The following is a 21,382-nucleotide window of genomic DNA, read 5'->3' as shown; positions in this document are numbered from 1 at the left end:
CACACAACTACTTCGCCAACAGATATTTGTCCAATCTCATTTCATGGGAAGTCAAACCTAAAGTAGGATTACTACAATGTTGTTAAGTGCTCCAAGTATGGTATGATGTTATGGTGCATCTCTCTGCTCCCAAACCCATGCCCACACTTCCTTCTTCCACACTCTTATCTCCTTCAAACTGCTTTTTCATTTTCTCTCCATAGCTCTCAATTCACCTATCCTCCCTTCGCTCTTTCCCTTTGTCGTTTCCCCCAGAATTTATCCATGGCCTACCCTTTCAAACATCCAGTGAGCTTTCTCAATTTGTCGTCGTGCAACAATGCAAAAGTCCAAAATGGCGTAATCTTTTTGCCCTTTTTCCAACTTGCCATCCTCCAATTACACCTAATCTTCAAGAGATTCCCTTCAACATTGTAGAATAAAAATCATCTCCCTAAAATGTCAACAGAAGCCATGTCAATTCTAAAGTTCACCAGTTCTTGGCTTGCTTTTATTTTTTCAATTTTCATTTTCACTTTTTCATTTCAAAAGACATTTTTGACTTTCTTTTCATGGAAATAAGCAGTGACTGACATCATTTAAATTTAGGTGTAGCAACTGAAAACAATAATTTTTGTGGTAGACATAGGCCAAAGGTCAAATAACTTAATGTGGAATCGTACTAAAATACGCAATTTGGCATCTGTCTGTCTGATGAATTTTTGATTCCAATACATTCCATCGTTACTTATCCAATCTCAACCAAACTTGACAGGATGACGAAGGGTTACACAATGAAGGTTGTAGTGCATTAATTTGCCCCCATCCCCAAAGAGGTTTTCTCCCCCGAGCGGGTTTTCCACACCATTGTCGTCAATGGGGTTGCGTGTTGAGGTGTATATCCATATTAAGTTAGCTTTATTATGGCGTTTTTCCAAGGCTGCTTGGAATAACAAAACTAACGATATTAATAGCATAATATTAATGTTATTAGAAAACAAGATTAATAACAATAATATCCCACCTCCCCAAGTGGTTTTTCCTTCTTGAACAAATGTCGAGCAAACGTTTATAAATAGCTTATCATGGCGTTTCCGTCAGAGCAACGGCCCAACGGCCTCTACCAGATGTAAAAATATTATAAACCACAAACACGTATGATTAGCTTTTTTAACAGTCACTAATGCTGTTTATAACACTAAATCAAGAAATTTGGAGGAATCCTGACATCCGTGAGATAAGTTTAACTTACAGAACTGAGCGAAGATGTACTCTACTCTATATACCCCACAAGTGTTGGGTTAACAACATGACCCTTCCTGGCGAGAGCGTTTTACATAGCGAACTTTTGAAACTCGCTCCTGCTGTTTAACACGAAACTTAAAGGTAGGAAGCCCGGGTTGTGCTCATTTACCAAGCAGCCAGCTAGCGCTTGCCAAGCCAGCCGTTCATTAACGGTTTTGATGGAGTGCTTGCTCGAATGTTTAAACCACTTGGTGATCTCTCCACAAGAAACTTGGTAAATGAACACACACCCAATGTTCTTGAGACCCGACCATAGATCGACTGTAATCTATATACCCCAAAGAGGATTGACCCTTCCTGCCGCTCCCGTAGTGAGCGGGTGTACTAGTTTCTAAAATTCTCAATTTTCATCCGATCGACTTTATATTTGAAGAAGATTTGCATATCAGGTCACTGAATTCACTCACCAATTATTTTTGATGTCAACATAGGCGTGAAAGTTAACATAGGCCAAAGGTCAACAACTTATTTTAGGTATTTCGCAGGTATCTTGCTATGCTCGACATATTCTTTGTTTGGTTCTAAGGCTGACAAGACAAGTATGTATGTGCACTCACTTCTGAGCTGTTCACCATGGGTTTGAATGTCAGCCTAGTTATAAACTGTCCCTTAGGTGTTGCGTAGGCATGGCGAAGCATCAATGTGAAGGAGCTGTGCTCCAACTCGAATCGGAAGAATGGACGCGACAAAAAGCTGGAATTCGTCCGAGTTTCTTTATTGTGTCAAATCAACTCGGGTACTCTGAAAAGCCCGTTTATCGGGCAGCAATATATATACACATTATGCCGGAGCGTTTGCCCGGGAAAGGCGAGACCGGGCGTGCCCGGGCGTCCTGGGCGAACCCTGGAAAGGCGAGTCTGGACGTTCCCGGGCGTCCTGGGCGAGCCCTGGAAAGGCGAGAGCGGGCATGCCCGGGCGTCCTGGGCGAGCCCGGGAAAGGCGAGTCCGGGCATGTCCGGGAGAGGAGCGTCTGGGTCTGTCCGGGCGGCCTGGGCGAGCCCGGCATGGTGATCGCTCCCTGGCCGCGTCCTCGGTAGGTGCAAGGCGATTGTGTATACCCAGCGGTAACCGCTACACACGCCCCCCCCAGAATCGACTTGCCCCGGCAGGGTCAATTTAAGGGGGGTCCTGATGACCCGGCCGAAGCGACCCCTGGAGGGTCATTGGGGGGGGTCCGGTGTGGTGGTGGGTGGTCGAGTGGGAGGCACCGTGGATGGGGGGCAGCCTCGCCGTGGAGGAAGGGCCAACCGTGGCGGTTGGTCGATGTCCATGTGTGCCGGCTTGAGGCAGTCCACCGCAATCCGGTCCGACCTGTCGCCGATGTCGATGAAGAACGACTTGTCGTCCCGTCGCAGGACCCGGAAGGGCCCGTCGTACGGCGGCCGGAGTGGCCCCCGGTGTGCGTCATGACACACAAAAACGTACTTCGCTGTGCGAAGCGCTGGGGAGACGTAGGACTGGGGGTCACCGTGGTGGGACGTTGGCACGAGGACAAACGGTCGGGCGGTCTCCTGGAGGTCCGAGCGCTGGTGAGCTGCGGACCAGGGACTGGTAGCATCGGGCACGAATTCGCCCGGGACGCGTAGCGCCTGGCAGTAGACAAGCACGGCGGTGGACGCCCGGAGGTCCTCCTTGGGGGCCGTGCGGTGGCCCAAAAGGACCCACAGCAGCCGGTCGGCCCAACTGCCGTCCTGAAGGCCGGCCATGAGCGCGGCCTTCATGGAGTGGTGGAACCGCTCGCACAACCCGTTGGCTTGGGGGTGGTAGGCCGTGGTACAGTGGAGCTTGACCCCCAGGTTGCGGGCGACCACGCCCCACAGTTTGGAGGAGAACTGCGGCCCGCGGTCCGACGAGATGTCCGCCAGTGCGGCGAAGCGGGCGACCCAGGTGGCGATGAAAGCCTGCGCCACGTCGGCGGTGGTGGTGGAGACGAGGGGAATGGCCTCCGGCCACCTGGTGGTCCTGTCCACCATGGTGAGCAGGTGTGTGAAACCCCGTGATGGGGGGAGGGGGCCCACCAGGTCCACGTTGACATGGTCGAAACATCGTTCGGGCACGGTGAAAGGTGCCAGCGGGGCCTGGGTGTGTCGGTGGACCTTGGCCTGTTGGCAGGCCGTGCAGGTGCTGGTCCAATCGTGGACGTCCCATCGAAGGCCGTGCCAGACGAATCGCGCCGACACCAGCTTCTGGGAAGCTTTCCGGCCCGGGTGAGAAAGGCCGTGGCGGGAGGCGAAGATGCGGCGTTGCCAGGTAACGGGCACGATGGGGCGAGGCTGGCCTTGGGAGACGTCGCAGAGCAGGACAGTTTCCGCGAAGGGGATGTCGGCCAGGCGGAGGCCCGTGTCCGCCGCCCGGAGGGCTTGCACCGTGGTGTCGGTGGTTTGGACAGCCGCCATAAGCGCGAAGTCCACGCCGAGGTGGACCGCATTCGCGCTGGCCCGAGAAAGACAGTCGGCCACGGCGTTGTCTTTGCTGGCGACGTGCCGGATGTCCGTGGTAAACTCCGACACGGCGGAGAGGTGGCGCTGTTGGCGGGCCGACCACGGCTCCGTGACTTTGGCCATTGCATAAACCAACGGCTTGTGGTCGATGAACGCCGTGAAGGGTCGGCCCTCCAGGAGGTGGCGGAAATGGCGAACGGCCAGGTGTAGACTGAGGAGCTCGCGGTCAAACGTGCTATATTTGAGCTCGTTCGGCCGGAGTTGCCGGCTGAAAAAAGCGAGTGGCTGCCAAACCCCGTTCACCCATTGCTCATGTACGGCGCCCACCGCGTAGTCGGAGGCATCCGTGGTGAGGGCGATGGGAGCGTTGAGCACCGGGTGAGCGAGCAGTGTTGCGTCGGCGAGGGCCCGCTTTGAGCTTGTAAATGCCGCGTCCATGGCTGCGGACCAGACGACGTCGTGTTTGGCCGACTTGCCCCGGAGGGCTTCGTAGAGGGGCCGCATGAGTTGAGCAGCGCGGGGCACGAAGCGGTGATAGAAATTCACCATTCCGAGGAACTCCTGCAGGGCCTTGATGGAGCGGGGACGCGGAAACGCGGTGATGGCCTCGACCTTGGTTGGCAGCGGCACGGCCCCGTTCTTGGTGATGTGGTGGCCCAAAAAATCAACGGTGGTCGTGCCGAAGTGGCATTTGGCCGGGTTGACGATTAGGCCGTGCTCGCTGAGGCGCCCGAACAGTGTTCGGAGGTGGAGGAGGTGCTCGGCCCGGGATGCACTGGCGACGAGGATGTCGTCCAGGTAGACGAAGAGGAACGGCAGGTCGCGCAGTACGCCGTCCATCAAGTGCTGGAATGCCTGAGCCGCGTTCTTGAGGCCAAACGACATTCGAAGGAATTCGAATAAGCCGAACGGCATGATGACGGCCGTTTTTGGGACGTCGGCCGGCCTGACAGGTACCTGGTGGTATCCCCGTATCAAATCGATCTTCGAAAAAATGACCCGTCCTGCCAAACGGGCGGAGAAGTCTTGGATGTGCGGGATCGGATACCTGTCAGGGGTGGTAACGTCGTTAAGGCGGCGGTAGTCGCCACATGGGCGCCAGCTGCCCCCCGGCTTTGGGACGATGTGTAGTGGCGAAGCCCACGTGCTATCGGAGCGCCGCACGATGCCGAGGTGTTCCAAAGCGTCGAACTCGGCTTTGGCCACGGCGAGCTTGGCTGGGTCGAGGCGGCGGGCTCTGGCGTAGACCGGCGGGCCCGTGGTTGGTATGTGGTGCTCGATCCCATGTCGTACTGCGACGGCCGAAAACGTCGGCCGCGTGAGGGCCGGGATCTCCGCGAGCAGGCGAGCAAACTTGTTCGCCGCCGGGAGGGCGCATGCTAGCTCGGTCGGCGCAGAGCTGCTCAACTTGCATGCCAGGGAGCTGAAGGTCTCGGCGTTGACGAGGCGACGCTGTTTGACGTCAACCAGCAGCCCGTGTGCGCAGAGGAAGTCGGCGCCTAGCAGAGCCATGGGCACGCTTGCGGTTACAAAAGTCCAATTAAAGCGCTGGCTGCCGAAGCAGAGGGTGAAGTTGTGTGGGCCGAAGGTGCGGATGGCCGATCCGTTGGCCACAACCAAGGAGGGGCCGCAAACCGCGGACTGCCTGTCCTGATCGGAGGCGGGTATGACGCTCAGTTGGGCGCCGGTGTCACACAGGAAGCGCCGTCCGGACGCTTTGTCCCTGATAAAAAGTAAGTTGCCCGTGTGGCCGGCGCTCATGGCTGGTAATGAATGCCGGCCTGGTCGTTTCCCGACTTGCCGAAAGTGCACGGGGGTTGGCATGTCCGGGCCTTCTGTCCGAACCTGGCATGATAGTAACACCACACCTGGTCAGGTGGAGGCCCCGGTCGTCGTGCTGGAGACGGTCGGCGCGGCGTAGCGGCCGCCAATTGCGCCGGCAGTTCGGTCGCCGACTGTGCCGGGTGCTCGGACGCCATGGGCATTGCTTCGGACGGCGGCGGGCTCCAGGTCGCTGCTCCGATGCGTTGGCCTGCCGAGGAGATCTTGTCGGCTTCCCTGGCGAGGGCGCGGGGATCCGTGATCGTCGTGCTTGCCAGGGCGAGGCATACCTGGCTAGGCAGCTGATGGAGGAACAGCTCTTGAAAAAGAAAATCCGGGGCGTGCTCCCCGAGCAGCGAGAGCATGTAGTCCATTCGCTCGGACGGGCGCGTGTCGCCGAGCTCGGGCAGGTCGAGCAGGCGCCGTGCGCGTTCTGCCGGTGAGAGGGCGAAAGCGTCGAGGAGGAGCTTTTTGATCGCGTCGTACTTGTCAGCGGCTGGCGGGTGCTGGAGGAGGGTGAGGGCGCGGGCCGTGGTGGCTGAGCCGAGTGCTGCTACCACATGGTGGAAGCGGGTGTTGTCAGTGGTGATGCCTCGCAGGGCGAACTGGGAGTCCGCCTGGGCGAACCAAACCGCCGCGTGAGCCTCCCAGAAGGTAGGCAGTTTGAGGGCAACTGCCATGTCCATGTCGGGTCACCAATGAAGGAGCTGTGCTCCAACTCGAATCGGAAGAATGGACGCGACAAAAAGCTGGAATTCGTCCGAGTTTCTTTATTGTGTCAAATCAACTCGGGTACTCTGAAAAGCCCGTTTATCGGGCAGCAATATATATACACATTATGCCGGAGCGTTTGCCCTGGAAAGGCGAGAGCGGGCATGCCCGGGCGTCCTGGGCGAGCCCTGGAAAGGCGAGGCTGGGCGTGCCCGAGCGTCCTGGGCGAGCCCTGGAAAGGTGAGACCGGGCGTGCCCGAGCGTCCTGGGCGAGCCCTGGAAAGGCGAGAGCGGGCATGCCCGGGCGTCCTGGGCGAACCCTGGAAAGGCGAGTCTGGACGTGCCCGGGCGTCCTGGGCGAGCCCTGGAAAGGCGAGTCTGGACGTGCCCGGGCGTCCTGGGCGAGCCCTGGAAAGGCGAGAGCGGGCGTGCCCGAGCGTCCTGGGCGAGCACTGGAAAGGCGAGTCCGGACGTGCCCGGGCGTCCTCGGCGAGCCCTGGAAAGGCGAGGCTGGGCGTGCCCGGGCGAGCCCTGGAAAGACGAGACCGGGCGTGCCCTGGCGGCTCTGGCGAGCCCGGGAAAGGCGAGTCCGGGCATGTCCGGGAGAGGCGCGTCTGGGCCTGTCCGGGCGGCCTGGGCGAGCCCGGCATGGTGATCGCTCCCTGGCCGCGTCCTCGGTAGGTGCAAGGCGATTGTGTATACCTAGCGGTAACCGCTACAAATGTGTGTTATGTCCCTCGGGTGGACGTTGTGTTCTGTCTGCTAGCATTAGTTGGTGGATTCCAAAAAATGTCACTGTCTTTCACAGAGTAGATGACTCATGGCCAGAAACCTGGCTAAATTCGAAAATTCCTCCTACTCAAACCTACAGGAGGGCACTGCATGGGTGGCATCGCAGCACCCCTTCAAGAACCGATGCAAACCCCCGCAGCCAGCTCTGCATGCGTACCAATGGATAAATGACGTTAAACATGGACCTGGATTTATCAGTTGCTATTCGTTAAGTCATAAGCAAGAAAAAGCAGCACCTGATTAAATTTCTTACCCTTCCTTCTTCCGTACATTTATCATGTTCATGGAGTAACTTATAAATTCACACAATGAATGAAAAACATAGGTGCATACCCCTGGTGCTCACCTGGTAGAATAAACAGTATACTACACTGACTAAAGGTATTTTAAACCAATTTCAATGGTTGCTAGAAGACAGGGCAGCATGTTGAATCATACTAACATAATCATAAGACTTTAAACAAAAAACAAAAAAATAGCTATTCTGGGGGGCAACCCCCACCTGCCTCCACCCCGCGTAACTCCTTCCACCCCGCGTACCTCCTCAGACCCCAATTTTTCTAATGCTTTGAACAAACATTGGTACATCACGGGTGATTACGGTTGTGGTGAAGTTGCATTTAAGTTGTGTGTGTAGTTTCAGAGAAAAGAGCAAATACCTACTTTGGGGGAGGGGTGGGGGCAACATGCCCTCCAACCCCCCCCCCCCACCCCCTAGACCGCCTTAGACCCCGATTTTTTTATGCCGGCAACAAACGTTGGCACATCAAGGCAGATGAACGAAACGTTTTGGTCAGGTTTCATCGGAATTATATGTGCAGTTTCTTATAAGAAACCAAATGCCTATTTTGGGGGGCAGCTCCCCTCCCCCCATCCCCAGTACACCCCTTCAGGGCCCGACTTTCTTAGCGCCGTGAACAAACTTCGGCAAATCACGGGTGATGAAGGTTGTGGTAAAATTTCATCGAAATAGTGTATGTAGTTTCAGAGGAAAAAGGAAATACCTATTTTGGGGGGTCCAACCTGGATCCACTTTGACCCCCGTAAACCCCCTTAAACCCCGTTTTTTAAATGCCATGAACAAACTTTAGTCACAACATAACAAATATAATTTGTGCCAAATTTGGTCGCAATCCCATCAGCGGTTTCGGAGAAGACGTTTCAAGTGTGTACGGACTGACAGACGGGGCGGACGGACTGACGGAAGGATGGACAACGCGCCATCGCATAAGCTCCCCTGAACTTCGTTCCAAGTGAGCTAAAAACCGATTGTCAAAGGATATTTGAATCGAACGTGAGCTTTTTCTTGCACCAACAATACGGAACTTTCGATATGACATATGAATGCTGATGAGACCTTTCACACATGCGCAGTGATGGTTTCAGTGACACTTCTACTAATTGAGGCACTTTTACCCTGCCGTTGCTAGAACGAAATCTGTAAATAGAATCGTCTTTTTAACAACATTTTTAGCATTTACATGAAAGATTGGCATATTCATAGTGGTTAACCAGAGTTGTTGTGTTCCTGAATGCAAATCGGACTCACACAGAAAATATGAAATACAAGAAATATCCGTGGATAAGAAGTGTCGAGTTCCTACTATTTCCTGTGAATGCAAGCGAGCGACAACAGATACGCTGACGTGGACACACACACACACACACACACACACACACACACACACACACACACACACACACACACACACCTAATCGTAAATATCCTCACTTTAAAAGGTGATTTTAAACTTGTACTCTGCATTCACCACCCCCAGATATGTCCTTCCATTTGGTGTTCAGAATCACCCAAACTAGACATGTCGTCTTCCTCCAACTCCTTCGTTGTGCATAGGCACACCCCAGCTTTCTCCCAGGTCCTTTCCCAAGTATTTTTGGCTTCTGTTCGATACTTAGTGATCCATTTTAGGTAACAATCTTTTCTGTGCACACACAATAGAAGTTCGCATTCACCAAAGATCGCTGTTTCTAGGAACTTTTGCGCATGCGTGCCGAGCATTCTGGGGTGGATTACGTCTTTTTGAGAGTCCTGTATTTTGTGAGCTCATAATCACAAATATTTACAATCATCTAGAGTTAGAAAAATATAAATTTGAGCACTGGGATAGGGGATATTGGATGTGAAGTACAATAACATAGCTACATCAAAACCATTATGGTGGGTATGTACCATTGTAAGGTTCTTTGTTGGCAAGTTATTGAGACTAGCGGGCAGTCCCGCCCTCCGGGCTCGAGTATACTTCTCATCCTGCCTTAGGTGGGCTGCGGCAAGGCTTGGAAATGCACTTTCTAATTTGTCATTTTTAAAAGTAATTTTATTGATCACAACATATTGTACTTCATACCATAAGATAAAGGAAAATGACTTGTAATACCGGCTACCACCAAAGGTGGCGCTATTTTCACCACATATCAATTTTGGAGTTTCAGTGACGTCCACGTTTGCTCCATGAAAGTAAGATTCACCGGAAATGTTTAAAATTATTATTAATTCTTTATTTATTGTTTCCTCAGTAAAACCTGATCCACCAGTCATTGTGAATGCAACCTCAGTTGACCAAGAGCCCACAAAGTTATTTGTTGAATGGAGAAACCCTTCAAGCTGGGTTGATATGTTTGGCCATCTTTTGCAATACGAGCTGCGATTCAGATCGCTCCGACATATTGACTTCGAAAATGAGGTAGGTGAAGCGTGGTACTGTCCAAACCCTGGGGAATTATGTCGGGTTGGTTTTTGTTTCTACATCATGTCTTCATATGGAAGTGAACATTCAAATGGTGCTTCCTTTTAGGATTCCTGTTGTCCCCGTTAGAATCAAATCCCATGCAGTGTGCAGATTTTCCTCCCCCCATCATCAATTTCTCCTTGCCTTGTATATTCACATAACAAAAACAAACACTATATGCCACACACTGTTCCTCCATGATGGAAAAAAACAAAATATTTAATCAAAAGTACTCAAAAGTATTTCTTCATTTATCTGCTTTACCCTGTTTGTATTTTGAGCACAAAATTGGTACAATGACCACCTTTTACTTCCCTGCCTCCCAACCTCAAAATGCTAATTCTTTGTCCCCAGCGTTTCAGCAAAAATAAAAGAAAATACGTGATTCCTAATGCGGAGCCCTTTACACTGCATGTTGTACAAGTACGAGCCAGAGAATCCTATCACTACGGCAAGTGGAGCGAATGGAGCCCAGTTACCTACGTTGCGCCCTGGAATGATACACGTGAGCAAAATGATTTGTGTTACAAGGGGAAAACAGATTGAAAACTAGAGTTCATAGAACACCTTACTATGAACAGTCTTGAGAAAAAAAGAAAAAAGTCTTGAAAAAAAAAAGAAAAAAGAAAAAAAAGAAAAAGAAAAAAAAGTCTTGAGAAAGAGAAGAAAAAAAAAAAGAAGGCTTTTAAACTCTTGCTTTGTGTTTCCGAGCACGATTTATAAATTGCTTCCTACGAGCCGCCATTTTGTCTGAATGTCGATATTCCCCAACGCTGAGAGTGCAAGCAGAAAATTTGATTGGTCGAGATGGCGTTAAATGGTGTAATATTTTGTCCAAGTTTTGCTAAACTGTTGGTTTTATAGAAGTACCAAGAAGGAGATTTGTGTAGTCGTTGTTGTTGTTGTTGTTGTTGTATAACCCCAGACAGTTCTCTCGAACAAGCCTGCAGCACTGAGACAGCCGATCGATCTCGCAGGAGCAACCCATAGACACCCCACATCTTCACAAAGACAGGGTCACGACAGAGCTAGAAAGAGAGAGGAGAAAGAGAGAGAGAAAAAGAGGCAGAGACAAGAGGGAAAGGGCCGGTCCATGGGGACAGATCGGCACTCATAGTCTTACTGTGACCGCGCTGCCCTGACGAATCTGGGCAGTAGGGAATAATGGGGAAGATTTGGACCTCCGACTTGCGTTGGGGGTACAACCACCGCGGAGAAACGTCCCCGATACTTGTTGGTGATTTGTGTTTTACAGTGTACAAGTACGTTAATGAATTGAAATAAAATGATCTAATTGATTCACCTGATCATATGCTTGTGAAAGTCAGCAGCTCTCTGCAGATAGACTGTGGTAAGTGTAACATGGACCGTATAATCTATAGAGGGTATAGTCATGTGAAGATTGTATGTGTAGACACCTCCTATTAGTGGGTGGGGCCAAGTGAGGGCTTCTGGCCACAAAAGGACACATGGAAAAGCGCTATATGCTTCAAAAGGAACGTCATGAACCGTCTGGCCGGTGTGTGCAAGCCATGACGGTGAGATACGCTGGAGGGCCCGGAAGAGGGTATAGACCCTTTTTTATTATTAAAGGTGTCTCCCAAGGTTCAGTTCTTGGCCCCCTCCTCTCCATCCTGTACCTGTCCCCCCCCTTGGTCACTTAATCGGCTGTCATGGTCTCCAACTCCAATTCCACTGCTTCGCCGATGACATCCAGCTTTTCATCTCCACCAAGTCCATCTCCACCGCCACCCACTCTATCCTGACAAACTGCATCACTGAAATAAAATCCTGGCTTCAAATCAACTTCCTCAAACTTAACTATGATAAATCTGAAATAATCATCATTGGCCCAAAAACGCTCACCAAATCCACCCATAACTTTGCCCTCAACATCGACGGTATCCCAGTATCCGCCTCCCCTCACATCCGGAATCTTGGCATCATCTTTGACCAATCACTCTCCTTCGACAAATACACTAAACAGATCACAAAGACAGCCTTCTTTCACCTGAAAAACATCGCCCGTCTCCGTCCATCCCTCTCCTCCACGGCTGCAGAAACCCTCATCCACGCCTTCATCACCTCCCGTCTGGACTACTGCAACAGCCTCCTCTATTGTTCACCCTCAATAATCACCAATAAACACCAATACATTCAGAATTCCGCTGCCCGTCTACTCACCCTTTCCCGGACCCGTGACCACATCACCCCCGTCCTTTACAAGCTTCACTGGCTCCCCATCCCCCAGAGAATCCAGTACAAAATCCTCCTCTTGACCTACAAAGCCCTCCATAACCTGGCCCCATCCTACTTGGCTGACCTCCTCTCCAGACACACTCCCACCCGCAACCTCCGCTCTGCTGGCACCATCCTCCTGACCCCCCCCCCATCCGGACCAAATTCAGATCCTGGGGGGACAGGGCCTTCTCCATTGCTGCTCCCACCCTCTGGAACTCACTACCTCACACCATCAGAGACTCCTCCTCACTCACCACATTCAAAACATCACTCAAGACCCACCTGTTCAACACTGCATTCAACATTTAACCCACAGCATTTAACCCCTGACTATCTCTTCTCCTTCTCCTTCCTTTTGCTTTGATTATATTTACCTATTGATTTTTGTCTTTTTGCACTTGTTTTTTGTACTCTGTCAAAGCGCCTTTGGGCTTCTTGAAAAGCGCTATATAAAATAAAGGTATTATTGTTATTATTATTATTAATGGAGTCGCCCTGTGTGTGGGATGGCCCGAAGGTGGTACCTCCCACAAGGACTGCTGTGGAGAAGCTCGGGGAAGAAGCGCCGTAGGAAAAGACAGAGTCACGAGGGTTGTGTGATACGCAGTAGAGCGGAACCTTGGAAAAAAGATCGCTCACTGTCCGATGGTGGAAACTAATACACACACCTGCTTGGTCCTGTTTATTACTTGAAAAGGATCTGCTAACTCTCCCTTCCAAAGGACTCTAATAGTCATGCCACCATGGAAGGATTGAATTAGAGACCGATTTTGGTGGACAACCAAATTTATGCACGAGTTTCCATAGTCCTTCACGGTTTACTGTATCAAAGGCTTTTATACGGTCCACAAATACCACATGCAAGTCCTGGTGTTGTTCATGGCACTTCTGTACGCATTTGAGGAGCACTGAAGATCAGTCGATAGTATTACGCCCCAAACGGAAGCCACACTGGGATTCTGGGTACCACATGCAAAGTTAACCACGTGTGATGTCAGTGTATTCAAGATAATGCAGGCTCGGATCTTTCCAGCAGATGAAAGCGAAGAGATGTCACGATGTTTATCATAACAATTGCTGCCCCCTTTCTTTTTGTGTTTGTGGACAATGGCGAAGCATCTTTGAAGTCTCGTGGGATTGCACCCTTTCCCCAAATTACTTGATGGAGTTTTGTCAGCGATACAATCAGTTGATGACCGCCATGCTTGAAAATGTCAGTGGGAATACCAACTGATCCTGGCACTTTGCTAGTTGTACTTTGTTCCAACGCTGTATTCACTTCAACCACAGATGGCGGCTCTTCCAACTCAAAAGTTTAGGGTGTTGGGGTACAGCATCCAGTGTATTCTCATCCATACTGGATTCTCTGTTGAGGAGATTATTGAAGTGGTCATCCCAGCAAGAGAGGATTTAATTATTGTCTGTCAACATTTTATTATTGTCAACTGACTGAACTGTAGTTTGGCCATTGTTATTTGGCCCATACAGTGAATGGAGGCCTTCTTAGAGGAGTTTGAAGTCATGCTTGTCCGCATTCTTATAGCACATCAGCTATGTCATCCCACCAATTAGTCTTCATCTGTGTAAGGCGATATTACACTATGTGGTTGAGGTGTTGGTTGTGTTGTTTCTTTTGCAATGACCTCTCATTACTAATATGGGATTGATGTGCAGCATGTAATTTTGCCCAACATTAATAGTATTTCAATGTATTTTCATTCAAGCAGTCTTGATCCGAGCATATCAGTTGCGGTATTATAGGCGATATCACGAATAGATTCCATGTGCATACGTTAAGGTTCTGTGTCTTCAATTTGGTTCGGCCACAGCATCGGGTGACCAGTCAGGCATGGCTGTCTGGTGGGTTTGTGTGGGACAGGCAGTGTTTGGGGAACCTTTTCTATCCATTTCCCCTAATGGGAGAGCAGTGCTGTCCACAAGTAGAATTGTTCTGGTACCTAAGGAAGCTATGAACATCACATCTGCCCAGAGAGTCTGTGACAGAATGGCCATCACCCTTAAGTCGCCAGTGTACAGTCTGGTGGTTGATAACTTCCAGCAGTATCCTCAACCTGTTCCCAAAGCCACTTCTCCATCACCAAGGGACTTTCTGGTTGAGCAGAGGAGGTGGGAGACAGGGGAGAGCTTGCGCTCTTGATAACCGGCACAAAGAGTTGGTTTACAGTGAGGAGGACTTGTGCAGAATCGACCTCACTCTCTCGTCGACGCAGCTGGTGCTCCCATGATGCAGATACTGCCACAAGCAGGGCAGCAGCATGGATGCAGGTTTAGTTGCTGGATGACTTTCTCCTATACGAGCTGCCACTCAGGGCTGAAGAGTCCCATCTACCCTACAACACAACCCAGTAGCCACACTTTGAAATAAGTGTTGTTCCTCTCCTAGGCCACTGCCTTTCACAGCTAATGAGCATTGACCTGCCTGGATTTGAAACCAGAGGTTTCCTTCTCATAGCCTATGGCATCTTATTCCGGATTATTCAGTGCAACCCTCCAAAGGAGTGCTTCCCCAATCTGCCACCCTAGGGAGCGCCTCTACGCCATCTATCCTTGGCGTGAGGATGGTATGTAATAGGAAGGTATAAATAGTACACGTGGTGTGTGCAAACCTGCTGCAGACTAATGTGAGATCACTGACGTACAAAGCCTAGTGGGGGCTTAACGGTTAAAGTGGCTGACTTGAGATCTCATCTTAGCGTCTTGGGTATGAGCCCCTGTTTACCAGTAACGTACCAGCATACTTGCAACAGGAACACTGCATCAGTAGCACAGCTTCACTTCCAGAAAAAAGTGATGCAACCAACAGCCATAGGCTCCATACGAAATAACAACAACTGACGGGCAACATTTTTCAACAGCATAATCGATCGAATAGTACGTACGATTAGAATCCGTGCAGCACTTCTGACAGCTAAAATGGCAAAGGTGTGCATCCCTTTGATTTGCAGCTTGCACCAACACATCATGAAACCACTTGTTACCCTCGCCTGAGGAGAGGGTATTGCATTCGAGTCCGTTTGTCTGTCTGTTTGTCCGCACAGAATAAATATTATTTTCTCTGCAACCATTGGTCCGATTGACAGGAAATTTTCACCATAGGTGCAACTCCACCTGTATAATTTTTAATGATAATTATGACGTCATATGTCACGTGGTTCGGCCGCCATGTTGGAAAACCGAGAAACTTTGCACCTCTATATCTCCGAAAGCACTGAATCGAAAAACTTGACACATGGCTCATTTGCAAAGAACTCTCCATGAGGAATAAAATATGCTAATGATGATGTCGTAGGTGCCTCCATTATGACGTCATAATTCGACAAGTACAAAACTTCATCCTATCAAGATGAAATTTATTGAGCGTCATGTCGGCATGAATTTGTGGAGAAAAAATAATAATGATGACGTCATCGGTTACGTGGTTCGGCCGCCATCTTGGAAAAACGAAAAACTTTGCACCTCTATATCTCTGAAAGCGCTGAATAGAAAAAATTGAGACATGCCTCATTGTAAAGAACTCTCCATGAGGAATAAAATATGTTAATGATGATGTCATAGGTGCCTCCATTATGACGTCATAATTTGACAAGTACAAAACTTCATCCGACCAAGATGAAATTTCTTGAGCATAATCTAGGAATAAATTAGTTTAGAAAAAAATAATGATAACGTCATCAGTCACGTTGTTCGGCCGTCATATTTGTTTTAACACAAAAACCTTTTAAAAAAACACTGAAAATACATCCTGGCGAGGGCTTGCAATCTCCGATTACTCTTTCTTGTTTGAGAATAAGTTACAGAATCAGGAGCCGCTTTGTCACACTCATTTAAGTGCATGTTTGTTGACACCTTTTCAGGGATAAAAAATGTTTTCGTCCAGGAAGATTGGTCAGTTGCGCCAACTCAAGGCAAAGGTGTGAATACAACAGGACTTGAAATAAACCAGGTAAGATTGGATGAACGGGGGAAATAAACAATATTTTCAGCTTTTATACACACCTCTTGATTTTGGAGAAATTTTATTCATTAGCTCCGCCATCGATGGTGGGTGAAGGTTGTTTTCAGTCCTATCTGTCTGTTTGTTACTTGTGAAAATCGCAGATTTTTGTCTGCGACATGTCTACAAGACGTTGCTATTGTTGGGACATTGCCACTTCAGTGGCAGAGGTAATAAGATAGCGGCAGACTGGGATTGGGAGGGGGTGAGGACCAAACAATCGAGTTGTTCAGTGCTCGTCACTGTCCAATCGATGCTTGCACGCTCTCGATGACTTCAGGCCGCCATATTTCTTTGCTTGTTACCAAAGGTGGTGGAGGATAGTTACCACCCCTGTCTGTCTGTTTGTGAACAGGATAGCTCAAAAAGTTGTGGACGGATTTGGATGAAACTTGGTGGAGAGGTTGTGTGTGTGACAAGGAAGAAACGATTCAATTTTGGTGAAGATCTGAAAATGAATTCGGATATGAGAATTATTTAATTTGTAAGTGATTCTTCACTATTGAGAGATCGGGTGAAAAGCGATATATAATATGATATTTCAAAAACGTTGTTGACGGATTTGGACGAAACTTGGTGAAGAGGTTGTGTGTGTGACAAGGAAGAAACGATTCAATTTTGGTGAAGATCTGAAAATGAATTCGGATATGAGAATTATTTAATTTGTAAGTGATTCTTCACCATTGAGAGATCGTGTGAAAAGCGATAAATAACATGATATTTCAAAAAAGTTGTGGACGGATTTGGACGAAACTTGGTGGACAGGTTGTGTGTGTGACAAGAACTAATGGATTCGATTTTGGTGAAGATCTGAAAATGGATTCGGATATGAGAATTCTTTAATTTGCAAGTGAATCTTCACCATTGAGAGTTCGAGTGAAAAGCGATAAATAACATGATATTTTAAAAAACGTTATGGACGAGTTATGAATAAACATGATGGACGAGTTGGTTAGGTGACAAGAACAAGCAGATTAAATTTTGGTTCAGGTCCTTATCCAGATCCGACCTATCAGTGGGATACAAAACTGTTCAGCCTGGTGGAGGTATGCCCTCTGCCGAGTGCCATTCTAGAAATGTTTTCGTTTTGGCAATCCTTTAAGAATGATCATAACTCAAGCCGTGATCTGACCTTTTACTTGTTCTTCTTTGCAGACTTGGTTTTTGCAGGCACTGAACGATTCTCACCCGAGGATTTTCAATGAATTTGTCATATATACCGTGATAGGTGTGGTTGGCATAGCAGTCTGCATATCAATGGCTGTCCTCGTCGTCATGCAAAGGCAAGTAACTGATGCTAAACTATTTAATGTTTGGCAGCAACACGTTTTGTGAAACAAAGTCAATTCGTTTGACGAAGAGTGGCATTAAGAATAAAATGGCTTGCTCTTCCATGAGCCTCAAGACCAAAGATGGCCGACTACTGCGAATGGCTGAATGGCGTGCACATGCAGCTTCTTTTACAACTGATGATGGAGTAATTTATAGGGGGAATCATAAGAGGGAAAATAGTATTAAAACGTTTAGAGAGAAGGGTCAAAGCATCGGCAGTGCTAACATGGCCAGGTCTTGGGCAAGGGAGGAAGGGGAGGGAGACCGGGTTCCAATTGGGAATCTCATTCGACTCACATTGAACAAAGATCAGTATCGGCTTCAGTTTGTTCAGAAATGCCAGAACCACCAAAGGTGTCGGGATTATTTGAAATATTGCTTTATTGCCCCGAAGCAAATTTGGCGTTGGATGTGGGATAGCCCAGTTTACTTCTCTCGGACTCGTTTGTCATTTTTCTTGCATGGAGTAACAAACAGGGCGAGTCATTCATAGATGAGAACATTATCAGATTCTTCATTCTATACACTGGGTGATGTAATTGATGTATTCTCTTGGTCTTTTGTGTTGACCATTGTGGGAGTGGGCGAGCAAAGGATGGTGGTGGTACGTGAAGGGGTTGAGGAATGGCACTGGAATTTCAAGTAGTTATGCCTTGGCCTAGCTGGTCCGTCTTAAGCAACAAAAAAGACATGATTATTAAAGAACAAATTTGCTAAACTTGATGTTGTACACCGCTCCTTTCCTATTCCATCTCCAGGCGCTGAATGACGTCATCGCCGGGCACCGAAGGGGGCCCGGCGAAGACGCGCTGAAAGGGAGTACTCAGTTTTCACTCTGGTTGTTTGTTTTTCCAGGCGATATCTGAGCCATCCTTTGAGCTAGGAAGCTGAAATTTTGGCACAATAGTGAGCAAGTACTTTGGCAAAAATAGTATTTTTTGTTTTTTGGTTAATCTATTAATTGATTAGTTATTTAATTATTATCGATTAAGTACTTATTTGTTTCTTTTCTCATCTGGGCAATATCTCAGGCACCTTTTGAGATAGGAAACTGATATTTGGACATGACAATAACCAAGTGATTTGGCTGTAAAGGATATTTTTGATTTACTGATTAATTAATTAATTATTTCATTATTCGATTAATTACCTAATTCATTAATTTTTTTAAGTTACAGAATTTGGATGAAATTGTGGTGCTTAGGTATTATTTCAGCCAATTTATTAATAATTTAATTACTTTACGATTATTATTTATTTATTTTCATTATTGATCATTTATTTATTTTCTTTCTCATCTGGGCATTATCTCAGGCACCTTTTGACCTAGGAAGCTAATATTCGGACACGACAGTGACCAAGTGATGTGGCTATAAAGGATATTTATAATGTATTGATTAATCAATTAATCGATTTATTATTTATTGATTAATCAATTAATAAGTTCATTATTTAATTTTTCGATTATTTAATTATTTATTTAATTTTGAAAAAGTTACAGGTCCAGATGAAACACTGGTGGTTTAGGTATGTCATTAGCTAATCGATTAATAAATGAATTATTTTCTGATTATTATTTATTTATTTTAATTGCACAATTAATCAATTATTGTACACCTCACCAATACTGTGTCTATGTGCTGGAGTGTTATTTATTTATTTGGCATGGAGCGGTGTACTTTGAATGTATCTCTACTTGTCTTTGTTTTGCAGAAAAAAGAAGTTTAACAAGAGCACCAAAGCCATCATTCATGTCCCATCTCCTCAAACCCCTTCAGACGTTGTATTTTTTCCACGGGATCCCAGGCAGTCACCCGTGGAAAACATGACTTTGATGAACTGGGAATATTTTGCTCAGTCTCACACCGCAAATGCTTTGGCTGCACTTGAACGTGGCGATTGATCAAACAGATGCTTTTTGCAGCAATACTTCAGATTTTTAAATTGATTAAATGCGTTTAAACCACGGGGTATACTTTTGATCCGCATTTATTGCGCATTGAACCACCGTCCTTACACAGGGACCTACATTACAGCTTACATTACACATTACATTATTACAGCATTACATTGAACCTACACAGGGTGGATTGAACCACCGCATTTATTGGAATATTTAGCATCGAAATACTAGTCATAGGCATCCACAACAATCCTTGACCATGTGGAACTTTGGTCCTCACTTTTTCACTTTTATTTGCTTTTAAATTATTTTTATCCACAACCGCTTGAGCGATTGACACAAAACTTTAAACATAGGAGCGATAACTCATGTATAAATTTTAAAACAAATTTACATGATGATTTGATGCAGGAAAATGTGGCCAGTATTCCAAAAAGTCGGTTTTCTATAGGCATGGGTTGCAGGGTGTTTCACGTATCAGGAATGAATGGCCCAGACCTCGCTTCGCTCGGCCTCGGATGAATTGTCTTGTGATAAAATTCAGTGAAATAATCGGACAAATAAATGTACAATGGATATGCATGAGATTCCCATTGTGAAGAACACCCAGAATACACTTCATTATAACCAATGTGGACAATCACATTTTTAAAACAAAAAATGTCAACTCAGTATAACGGATAGCGGAAAGTAGAATGTTCAATATCTGTTGAGCCATTGGGGACAAGTTAAATAAAACTCGATTATGGCTTGTCCATTAGGTATTATTTATGGGAAAATTGGGCCTGCAAGTCCAACCATATAGGGCCCAATTTCATTTTTAGTGAAAAAAACCCAATTTTGCTGGAATAAATTACTTGTAACACAACACAAACAGTCCATGGGATGCACCGGTTCGTTGCAAGGGCGCTCTACTATATTGTCCATTATAATGGATCACTCAGGTGTTTCACAAACAAACCACACAACACATAGATACCGAACATTTCAATTACTTTGCAAGATTTCATATATCAAACTAACGAAGAACGACTCACTTAACAGCAAAAGCAAATATATGTTAATAATGATGCAGCGAAGACTCTGTATAATCTTTTTATTTGATGTATTTTGAAAACATACTTAGTAATCTTAATAAAAAGACTCAATTTGCACAATGTTCTTATTTTTTCATATTTCATTTACATACGTCATCCTACACACATTTAAGCACAGGTGGGTTGATGATGATGATGATGATGATCATCCATTTTATGGGACATCTACAATATGTAGGGAATCAGAACTACTCCCACTCATTATTAATGCTCCTTATCCCTCCACAACTACCATTATTACTACTACTCTCCCACTGGAAAAGTTAAATACACTTCGGAACTTTGTCTCCAAGATTTTATACAACTGTGAGATCATACCCATGCTTTTGCAAAAAGGAATACTGTATTTGTTCCCAATAATTGAGCAGCCCTCTACAACAACAACAACATGCATTTTAAGGCAATTTTCCCTGCTAGAGCGGGGGTTAGCCTTGCGGTCCCCATGACAATCTTCTCCATTTTGCCATATTTTCTGCATCTCTCCTTGTTAACCCCCTTGCCCGCATTTCTTCTTCCACCATCTTTAGCCAAGTCTTTCTCGGTCTTCCCCGTCCTCTACTTCCTTCTACATTAACTTCCATCACTCTTCTCAACCAGTCACTTTCATCCTTCCTCAATACATGACCAAACCATCTCAACCTGTTCCTCTTCACAGCATCAATCACAGGCAATATTCCCATCATCTTTCGCAATTCATCATTTGTCCTCCTCTCTCTCAACGATACTCCGCACATCCATCGAACCATTCGCATTTCCACCCTTTCCAGCCTTCGTTGCTGCTCTACGTTCATTACCCATGTCTCGCTCCCATAAATCATAACACTTCTCACACATGTAGCATACACCTTTCCCTTCAGCTTCAGCGACACTCTCCTCCTCATCAGCACGCCACTCAGTTCCCGAAACTTCTTCCATGCACATCTCACTCGAGCAACCGTTGCCGAGTCTGATCCACCTTCTCCATTCAGCATGTCTCCGAGGTAGCAAAATGTTTTCAC

General features: G+C 47.2%; 1 protein-coding gene across 1 annotated transcript in view; it reads left to right on the top strand.

Annotated features, from left to right (window-relative positions):
* Window positions 1-20,444, top strand: part of LOC137421273 (fibronectin type III and SPRY domain-containing protein 2) — a 204,794-nt gene extending 184,350 nt beyond the window's left edge. Inside the window, exons 19-23 of the mRNA XM_068107170.2 lie at window positions 9,585-9,751; window positions 10,151-10,301; window positions 15,913-16,001; window positions 17,208-17,335; window positions 19,098-20,444. The gene's annotated coding sequence lies outside the window, so the exon portion shown is untranslated. The remainder of the gene's footprint in view (window positions 1-9,584; window positions 9,752-10,150; window positions 10,302-15,912; window positions 16,002-17,207; window positions 17,336-19,097) is intronic.
* The last annotated feature ends 938 nt before the right edge of the window (window positions 20,445-21,382 follow it).

This window comes from Myxine glutinosa, chromosome 2, assembly GCF_964187855.1.
Source record: "Myxine glutinosa chromosome 2, kmMyxGlut1.1, whole genome shotgun sequence".
NCBI classification, from domain to species: Eukaryota; Metazoa; Chordata; class Myxini; order Myxiniformes; family Myxinidae; genus Myxine; species Myxine glutinosa.
This window is presented reverse-complemented; position numbering and strand designations above follow the sequence as displayed.